The 10818-nt window shown below is 45.1% G+C and overlaps 1 pseudogene; it reads left to right on the top strand.

Moving 5' to 3' along the window:
* Window positions 1–8197: 8197 nt before the first annotated feature.
* LOC101176125 lies at window positions 8198–9232 on the top strand (annotated as a pseudogene).
* Window positions 9233–10818: the final 1586 nt, after the last annotated feature.

Raw genomic sequence — 10818 nt, 5'->3', positions numbered from 1 at the left:
GGGAAGAGATCACCTGAGCCCAGGAAGGTTGAGACTGCAGTGAGCCGTGATCATGCCACTGCATTCTAGACTGAGCGACAGAGCGACACCCTGTCTTAAAAAAAGAAAAACAAAGAATAATCGTTATCTCCAGAACTTCTTGTCTATAAATTGATCATTATTGGACAGGATTATGTTTTATTTAAGCAGCACATTTCTACATGCTTTAAAAAAATTGATGAGTAACTTCTCTAAACTTCAGTATCCTCATTTCTAAACTAGGGATTAGTGTGAAGATTGAGATAACATATATAAAACATTCAGTATGCTATCCGATATATAAAACATTTCCTATACTATCCGACTCACAGAAAGCTATCTCTAGGTTGTTTATTAGTACTACTATTATTACTTTAAATTCATTTTATTAGTATTATTAATATATTACATAGTAGGCTGGGCATGGTGGCTCGTGCTTGTAGTTCCAGCACTTTGGCAGGCCAAGGTGGGAGGATTGCTTGAGTTCAGGAGTTCAAGACCAGCTGGGCAATATAGTGAGACCTCATCTCTACCAAACAAAAAATTAATTAATTAATTAAAATATAAAAAAGAAAATATATTGCATAGTAAACAATATTATGCTGTTACTAATTATTTATGTGTTATTATTAATTACAAAACGAGAAATAAATATATAAAGGTAAACTCCAGAAAACCCAGGAAGTTAGACATATTGCCACAAATAGAACTCTTGAGTAGCTCTTTGCTGCCACACTATACACAGAATTATAGACTGTTATTATATGTCTACAGCATCCAGAACTGTGAAATGTGTACTATAGAAATAATAATTGCTAGGCTGGGCACGGTGGCTCATGCCTGTAATCTCAGCACTTTGGGAGGCTGAGGTGGGCGGATCACGAGGTCAGGAGATCGAGACCATCCTGGCTAACATGGTGAAACCCCATCTCTACTAAAAATACAAAAAAATTAGCCGGGTGTGGTGGCGGGTGCCTGTAGTCCCAGCTACTTGGAAGGCTGAGGCAGGAGAATGGCGTGAACCCGGGAGGTGGAGCTTGCAGTGAGCCGAGATCACGCCACTGCACTCCAGTCTGGGCAACAGAGCGAGGCTCCGTCTCAAAAAAAGAAAAGAAAAGAAAAAAAAAGAAATAATAATTGCTAACATTTTACATGTCACCAAAATATGCACAAGACACTATTCTAAGCACTTTAGAGATAACTCATTTAATTCCTACAAAGGCTTTAATGAAGTTTGTTCTATCATCATCCCCATCTTGCAGATAAAGAAACTGAGGCAGAGGAAGGCATATAACCTGTCTAAAGCTATAGAGCCAATAAATAGCAGAACTGGGATCGAAATCACATAATCTGTCTCTGGTGTCTATCCATGTCCTTACCGTGTGGGGGGACCACTCTCTGCTACTTCCTACTGTCAAGAGATGCACAAGAGGTCAGGTGTGGGGGTTCACACCTGTAATCCCAGCACTTCGGGAGGCTGAGGCAGGTGGATGACTTGCAGCCAGGAGTCGAGATCAGCCTGGCCAACAAAGTGAAGACCCATCTCTACTAAAAACACAAAAATTAGCTAGGTGTAGTGGCGTGTGCCTGTAGTCCCAGCTATTCGGAAGGCTGAAGTGAGAGGATTGCTTGAGCCCAGGAGGCAGAGGCTGCAGTAAGCCAAGATATCTTGCCATTGCACTCCAGCCTGGGTGACAGAGTGAGACCCTGTCTCAAAATAAAAAAAAAAGAAATTCACAGGAAAAAAGAAATTCTGGGTCCACTGTCATTGCTCCTCCCCCTTGAAGGTAAGAGCCTTGTAGTGATGGAGCCAGAGGGTCTTGCCTGGTCAGCACAGCATTATCAAACACTTTTTCTTCTGAAAGCCTTTAGGGAAAACATATACGCCACAGGTTAAGGCAGACTAAACCATTCACTGCTGGATTATACCTCCATTGTTTGTGTGTTTTACCTGCCTGGCCCCCTGAGGACATTTGAATGTGTAACCCTAAGCTCTAAGAAATGAAATCTGACATTTGAATCTGAACCCAAGCAGTTTTACTCCAACGATGGAGGGCGTCAGGCATTGCCAGTGGAGTTAGAATGAGAAGAAGCTGTTACTTGAGAGAAAAATTTCATATTTGTCTTCATCCAAGGTGAGAATTCCAAGGCTGCAGAGGCTGGCAGAGGCCACCGCGGGAGAGGCCTTCAGTGCTTTACTCAGGAGTCTGGACTTTGGGTTTCAGACAGTTTGCCCCTGATGGCAGACGTCAACTTGCCTTAGCTTATCTCGATATTTACAAGTATTTCCCCATTAGGCCACGGCTCCCTGAAGGCTGCTTGTCTTTCCTCTGCATCTCCCCTACTGCAGCCAGGTCAGAGTCTGTAGTAGGCGAACACTCCCTCCCTGGTGCACATCATGGCTTTCCCCAGATAACTGGAAGATCACAAAGAAAGAGGCTTGTTGGTTTCTCAGCAGGAGTTTTTGTTTTTTCTCTGCAGCACCGCTGAACTTGAGTCTTTGCTCCAATGTTGCAATTGATAACTTAGCTCCTTAAATATAGCCAATGGGCTGGCTGAGGAGATAAGTGGTTATGAGCACGGGACTGGCAGGTTGAGGCCCAAATCTTGGTTTCCCTTTCTTTTTTTTTTGAGACAGAGTTTCGCTCTTGTTGCCCAGGCTGGAGTGCAATGGCACAATCTCAGCTTACTGCAACATCCGCCTCCCAGGTTCAAGCTATTCTCCTGCCTCAGCTTCCCAAGTAGCTGGGATTAGAGGTGCATGCCAACATGCCCAGCTAATTTTTTATATTTAGTATAGACAGGGTTTCACCATGTTGGTCAGGCTGGTCATGAACTCCTGCCCTCAAGTGATCCACCCGCCTCAGCCTCCCAAAGTGCTGGGATTACAGGCGTGAGCCACCACGCCCAGCCTTGGTTTCCCTTTTTATCTAGTTATGTCACCTTGGGCAAGTCCTTACCCTCTTAGTGCCTCTGTTTTTCTCATTTTTTTTATTTTTTAGTTTATTTTTTAAATATTTTTTCTCATTTTTAAATGGGAAATAACAGGGAGAGTTGTGATAATTCTGTTAATCCATATAAAGCATTTAGTATAGTGCCTGGTACATATTACGATAAGTATTCAAGAAACATTCATTTGTATTGCTTTTCATTGCATGTAAATCAGCCACTCAGTGTCTAGGCAGTTCCTCCATCATTGACCTCTGATCCCTTTGGCCAGTCACCCTCTCTGTCTTCCACTGGGCTGGAGACGAAGGAAGACAGAGCCTCCTCCCTCCCTCCCTCCTTTACTCTTCTCTCTTGGGGCTACAATGAACAAATGATAACAGCACAGGTTTGACTCAATTAGGATAAAACCCCAAAGCAGATGATGCTTGTGTGCAGAAGATGGAGTAAAAGAATTGGCTCCAGAAGGCTTGGGACCTGCTTGTAGAGGATGCTAATTGGTTTCTTGCTGGTAATTTTTCACCCCTAAGTGAACAAGAAAGAGGGTATCTCAGAGGCTCATCTGCCTTGCAGGTTCATTGCAGGCAAATGAATATCCGTGTCCAGGGAGAGATGGAGATTGTCCTCTCCAAAGAGAACATAATCTCATTTGTCCCAAGCAAAGATTTCATTCCTGGCAGGTCTGCAGAGGTGGAAGGGGATAAAGGTCACCTCCAAAATTGCATGGGAGCTCTGCCTCTTACACACTCTCCCAGTAAGTCCAAGGGTCGTGGAGCTTGGGTAGATTTAATCCTCATTTTCTCACTGAGTAGTCTGGGGAGAGGAATGGGGATGAAGCATTAGCCTAGGAAACTGTGAAAAGAGCTCTGCTCTCAGTGGAAAGGATAAGGCTGAACAATAGAAAAGGTAACTGTAAGAATCACTCCCCTTTAGAACTTTCTGTCCCTTGCGTATACATCTATTGTTGCAGTGTCCTATATGCATCCTATTATCCAACTGTGTCCTTGAGGAGACAGGCTTTATATAACATTAGCAAACACTTACTAATCGCTTACTATATGCCAGGCATCGTTCTATTTGCTTTCCCTATATCAATTCATTTAATCCTTACAGCAACCTTGTAAGATAGGTGTGTTATTATTCCCATTTTATGGTTGATGGAATCCAAAACAGAGGTCACATATAGATTGAAGTAGGATGCCAGACACAGTCCCACACCTCTGCTCGTATATCTCAAACCCTAACACAGTATGGGCTTAATGCATTTTATTGAACTAAGTGCAAAAAAAGTGACGATGCTGATGCTGTGAGCCTATAAAATACTAAGTGCACCAAAAATACTTGCTAAAAAATTACTTACCAGAGGCTCTGCCAAGAAGATGACTGGTTTAAAGCAATCCTACCACAGATGCTGCCACCCACCTGGAGATAACTCTAGGAAGGGGGAGGTCACCGTAAGAGCGATGCTGCCTCATCTACTTGTCACTGCAAATTTATCTCTGAACTTTAATTTGGCTCCATTACTTGGGGCAATTGAGTTTCTTCTGACATCATGACCTCCTTTCCATTCTTATTGTTATCACCTCTATTTAATGACTGGTTATTTCCTCCTCAAATGATGAATTAATGACACTGGTCCCATCTCTCTGAACTCTAAACCGCCCTATACATTGCTGCTAATCTTTCTGGCGGGGCGCAGTGGCTCACACCTGTAATCCCAGCACTTTGGGAGGCCAAGGCGGGTGGATCACCTGAGAGCGGGAGTTTGAGACCAGCCTGGCCAACATGGAGAAACCCCATGTCTACTAAAAATACAAAATTAGCCGGGCATGGTGGTGCATACCTGTAATCCCAGCTACCCGGGAGGCTGAGGCAGGAGAGTCGCTTGCACCCGGGAGGCGGAGGTTGCAGTGAGTCGAGATCGCACCGTTGCACTCTAGCCCATGCAACAAGAGTGAAACGCCACCTCAAAAAGAAAAAAAAAACTTTCTAAAACACAATTCTAGTATAGCAAAAATTTTGCATTAACCAGTGCCTTTCAAATTCGAAGTTCTCAGCTCAGCATTCCTGGCCTCCCACACTAACATGACTTGCAGTCTCCTTCCTCTCTCTCCCTGTGATCCATGCACGCTGACCACTCCCTCCTCGCAAACACACTTTTCCATATTCACATCTTATCTCAGAGTTGTTCAACCTAGTGTCCCTGGCTCTAGACAACTCTGGTGGAAGAGACTTATAGAAGAAATAAGACAGACCTAGCATTCACACTTCTGCCCTGTCACTCAGAGTAGCAAGAACTTGGGCAAGTTATTCAACCTCTTCGAGTCTTAATTTCCTCATCAGTAGAAAAAGAATAATCATATCTATCATGCAGAATTGTCGAGTGATAATTTATTTGGCCAACAAACATTTGTTGAGCACCTATTATGTGGCAGGTATTGTCGGCCCTAGAGATGTTGAACAAAACATGGAGCTGGCCTTCTAGTGACGGTGGAAGAGAGACATGAAAGAAATAAGCAAGTATTTATAAAGTGCTCAGTGCATGTCTGGCACGTAGTTCTCTCTCAAATGAATGATTGTTTTTCCAGATATTGCAAAAGGCCTAATAATAGACGTATGTTTATCTACCCAAGAGTGTGCTGAACAGAAATGTCTAGTGTTTTGGGATTCAACTGGAATACTCAAAAAACTTCATGAAAGAAGAGGCAGTATCTATCAATGTACTATCAATGTATTTCAATTACTGGGCACAGCACCATACAGACAGCAAGTACTAAATACTTGTTTATTGAATAAATGTTGGCTAATGCATAATGATCAGGACCTTTAATCAACAGTTTTATTGCCTTTAATTATAAATAGATGAGTAGATTGCTTAAGAAGTCTTGGCTGGGTGCAGTGGCTCATGCCTGTAATCCCAGCACTTTGGGAGGCCGAGGTGGGCAGATCACCTGAGTTCAGGAGTTTGAGACCAGCCTGACCAACATGGTGAAACCCCTTCTCTACTAAAACTACAAAAATTAACCAAGAATGGTGGCGTGCACATGTAATCCCAGCTACGTGGGAGGCTGAGGCAGGAGAATCGCTTGAACCCGGGAGGCAGAGGTTGCAGTGAGCCGAGATCTCACCACTGCACTCCAGCCTGGGTGACAGAGCGAGACTCTGTCACACACACACACAAAAGGCTCCAAAACCCAAATGTCATTCACCACCTGCTGGCTGGTGCCTGAAGTCTACACAGTTAGAGTGTAGGTTTTGGTACGAGTCCTGCTCCCCTACTCACTAGCAGTGGAGTTTGAGGTAAGTCTCTTAACTTGAGATTCTATTTCCCATCTTTAAAATGGAGATGGTGGAGATAATATGCTCCTTTTAAGGACATAGAAAGGATCAAATGCGAGAATACGCATAAACTGCTTAGGATAGTGCCTGCTACACTGTAAACGTCAGTAAATACCAGAATTAATGGTGTGGCCACCACAGCTTCATCTCATTGCCAAAGGTTTTGTCGATTTATTCACAGCAAGGGAAAGATAACTTAGTGGTTATGGTCTGCCATGTACCCTACAGTGAGAATGACTCTTTGATTCCACCCTATTAGAGGCAGGAACCTGAAAGCAGAAATGACTAAGACATGATTCCTGTCTTCCAAGAACATTCGACCTGGTCCAGTGAATCCGGTCCCCAATGGCTAATAACAGTGCAAGAATTTCCCATTTACAAAGCACTTTCTCATATACCATTCTGTGCATCTTCGCAACTCTGTAAGAGAGATGTTACCAGCCCAGTTTCGAATTGAGGAAACAGGTTTGCTCAGGGTATGTGCCTCACAAAGGTCACAGAGCTAGTGAGTAGCTAGGTCAAGATCAGAATGTGTGTTCTGTTCACAAGGCCATTCCTATGGGACCTGAGAGAATGGATTTTGATAGGTGGAAGGGGACCAAGGACCTGGGATTCCTGAGGGAGCTCAGAGAGTAAAAGAGTAAGCTGGATACAAGTAACAACGTCCTCCTCCTCTGTCCCACCAGCAGTAGAAGGCAAGTGACAGTTATGAGAGAAATTGTGGGGTGGCGGGGAGAGCTCCCTGGGGAAAGGTCTTGTCTGCAGGAGTCTCCTTTGATTACTGGCATCTCCCCATCCCTCCCGCTGTTTTCCCACTGCCTCAGTTTTATCAAAGGGCAATTAAGCCCCTTTTTCTCAACTGTCTAAGGGGGCTACATTTGTCACTCAGGTCTTCTCAGTTCTGCCTTCTTCTCCTTTTTTTTTTTTCCAACTAATGTGTCCTCTTATAATTAGAGTTTTACAGTCACTTGTAATTAGGCCCATTTAGTGCTTCAGAGTAGGATATTTTTAACCTATTTCACCTTGCAATTAGGGACCCCCAGCCAGGTATACACACCCAGGAAGCAGATACGGATAAAGGGAGAGGGTAGGGGCTGGGTCAAAGGCACACATGGATATATGTACACACAAGCACACACATACACACAGGACTGCATGCTCATTGGGTCCGTGCGTGGGGATGTCTGTGAGTGCAGCAGATGCACTGTTGCCTTTGTACAAATGCTGGAGCCATGTGGTTGTAAGGAGAGCATTTGGTTGTAGGTTCCAGTATACTTGGGAACACAAGGCGGGTATGGAGGGAGTTCTAGCTGCTTGTGAATGTGTTAAGGGAAGGGAGTAGGCAAGCTGAAAATTGGTCAGCTCCTATAATCTCCATCGAAGGAAGGAATTTATTTTTAACAGATAATACATGGCACATGGTTCCAAATTCAAAAGGTACAAAAAGCTATACAGTAAAAAGAGCTCTCCCTCTTCCCCATCCCCAACCATCCAATTCTCTTCTCAAAAGGCAATTTTGGGTCAGGCGCCGTGGTTCACGCCTGTAACCCCAATACTTTGGGAGGCCGAGGCAGGTGGATCACTTGAGGTCAGGAGTTCGAGACCAGCCTGGCCAACACGGTGAAACCCCGTCTTTACTAAAAATACAAAAATTAGTCAGGTGAGGTGGCTCGCACCTGTGGTTCCAGCTACTCGGGAGGCTGAGGCAAGAGGATTGCTTGAACCCAAGAGGCAGAGGTTGCAGTGAGCCAAGATCTCACCACTGCACTCCAGCCTGGGTGACAGAGCAAGACTCCATCTCAAAAAAAAAAAAAAAAAATGGGTTGGTGGTGCGCGGGGCTGGCGGGCAGTTGGCGTGAGTGGGACTGGCGCTGAGGCAGGAAGAGCCCGCACCATGGTGGAGAAGGAGGAGGCTGGAGGCGGCATCAGTGAGGAGGAGGCGGGCGAAGTATGACTGGCAGATCCGCCTGTGGGGACTGGAGGCCCAAAAATGGCTGCGGGCCTCCCAGATGCTTCTCTTCGGCATGAAAGGACTCGGGGCTGAAATTGCCAAGAATCTCATCCTGGCAGGAGTGAAAGGACTGACTATGCTGGATCACGAACAGGTATCTCCAGAAGAACCCAGAGCTCTGTTCTTGATTCGTATTGGGTCTGTTGGCCAAAATAGGGCTGAAGCCTCTTTGGAGCGAGCTCAGAATCTTAACCCCATGGTGGATGTGAAGGTGGACACTGAGGATATAGAGAAGAAACCAGTCATTTTTCACTCAATTTGATGCTGTGTGTTGACTTGCTGCTCCCGGGATGTCATAGTTAAGGTTGACCAGATCTGTCACAAAAATAGCATCAAATTCTTTACAGGAGATGTGTTTGGCTACCATGGATACACATTTGCCAATCTAGGAGAGCATGAGTTTGTAGAGGAGAAAACTAAATTTGCCAAAGTTAGCCAAGGAGTAGAAGATGGGCCTGATACCAAGAGGGTAAAAGTTGATTCTTCTGAGACAACAATGGTCAAAAAGAAGGCGGTCTTCTGCCCCGTTAAAGAAGCCCTGGAGGTGGACCGGAGCACTGAGAAAGCAAAGGCTGCCCTGAAGCGCACGACCCCGACCACTTTCTCCTTCAAGTGCTCCTAAAGCTCCACACAAATAAAGGAAGAGATCCCAGTTCTCATACATATGGGGAAGATTCCAAGTTGTTGCTCCAGATACGAAACGATGTGCTTGACTCACTGGGTATTAGTCCTGACCTGCTTCCTGAGGACTTTATCACGTACTGCTTCTCCGAGATGACCCCAGTGTGTGCGGTGGTTGGAGGGATTTTGGCACAGGAAATTGTGAAGGCCCTGTCTCAGCAGGACCCTCCTCACAACTTCTTCTTCTTCAATGGCATGAAGGGGAATGGGATTGTGGAGTGGCTTGGCCCCAAGTGAACCCAAGACTTGGCAGCCCTGGAGATGCCAGTTGCAACATGCCCGCCTGTATTCCCTGTCCCCCTCCTTCATGAAGGCATCTCCAGGCAAGGAAAACTGAAGTCATTGGCCCAATACAAAACATTTCCTGCGACGAAGGAGGTGGTGCCATCATGCTACTTCCCATCATCAGCAGCTGCTCGACAAGGGGCGCAGGGCAGCTGTCTTTGTTCCAGCACTGTTCAGACTGCCTGCCATCCTGGCCTGCCAGCTCTCCTGAGTGATAAGCACTTCCAAGCACCCCTCTGCCCCTTCTCTGTCCTTATGCTGTCACGGCCTCGCCAGCCCTCTGGAGTAGTGTGGGAGATGCCTGCCAGGAACGAGCATGCTCTGTTGCTTAGGAGCCTCTTGCCACCTTCTTGGACTTATTCCCCACCTGATGTCTTACAGACAGGAGCGTGACTTCTGGTGGAGAGTAGGCCCAGGCCCTGTGAGGCACCAATGGAAGCACAGCTTCAGACACGGTGCCCTTAGAGAGGAAACCCATGACAGGCAAATGCATTTCCTCTGGAGTTTGAGACCCTGACGAACAACAGGTGGCATCTGGCTTGCTGTTCTTGAGTTTTTGTTTAGGATTAGTTGAGTTCCAGCTGGGTTTTGGGAGAAAGGAGGTGTTTCCAAGTCTTGGATGTTAGGGCGAGATCCTGAAAGTTGAGTATTAGTGGGAAAGCTTGTCTTTCAAGGCAGGTTCCTTGGGCTTCAGTGCTAGGAGGCAGGAGCCTGCCCTTTTAACACAACCCCAGTCACCCATGCGGCCCAGGCCACTCAGAGGCTGTTGCATTTCAGGGCTGTGTTGGTCCTCTGTTTACCTCCTAAACCACAGCTATTTGTGTTTCACATATGTTCTGAATTTTCCTTGGTTCTTTTTAAAGGAATGATAATAAAGTTACTTGCTTTAGGAAAAAAAAAGTCAATCTTAGGTAACAAGAAAAACAAAGGCAATCTTTATTGCCACAGATATTCTAAATATAGTTTTCCTAACAGTTTGAAACATTTTGCCTTTTTCATTTAAAAATATATCTGTTGTCTGTTATTATTAACAGTCTTGGTCAGTGTTCCACATCTGTCTATGCAGAGCTTTTCTCTATCTTTTTAATGCCTGTATCGTGTTTTGTGTTCAAACCACTTTTGCTTAATTTACAACACTCTTGGGAAGTAAAAATGTTTTTTCTCATTTTAAGAAATACATTTTTCTTTTTCTTTTTCTTTTTTTTCTTTCTTTTTTTTTTTTTTTTTTTCTTTTTTTGAGATGGAGTCTTGCTCTGTCGCCCAGGCTTGAGTGCGGTGGTGCAATCTTGGCTCATTGAAACCTTTGCCTCCCGGGTTCAAGTGATTCTCCTGCCTCAGCTTCCGGAGCAGCTGGGACTACAGGCATGTGGCACCACACCTGGCTAATTTTTTTTTTTTTTTTTTTTTTTTAGCAGAGATGAGGTTTCACCATGTTGGCCGGGCTGGTCTTAAACTCCTGACCTCAGGTGATCCACCCAAGTCACCCTCCCAAACTGTTGGATTTACAAGTGTGAGCCACTGCACCCGCCTTCTCTCAT

Source organism: Nomascus leucogenys, chromosome 15, assembly GCF_006542625.1.
Source record: "Nomascus leucogenys isolate Asia chromosome 15, Asia_NLE_v1, whole genome shotgun sequence".
Lineage (NCBI taxonomy): Eukaryota > Metazoa > Chordata > Mammalia > Primates > Hylobatidae > Nomascus > Nomascus leucogenys.
This window is presented reverse-complemented; position numbering and strand designations above follow the sequence as displayed.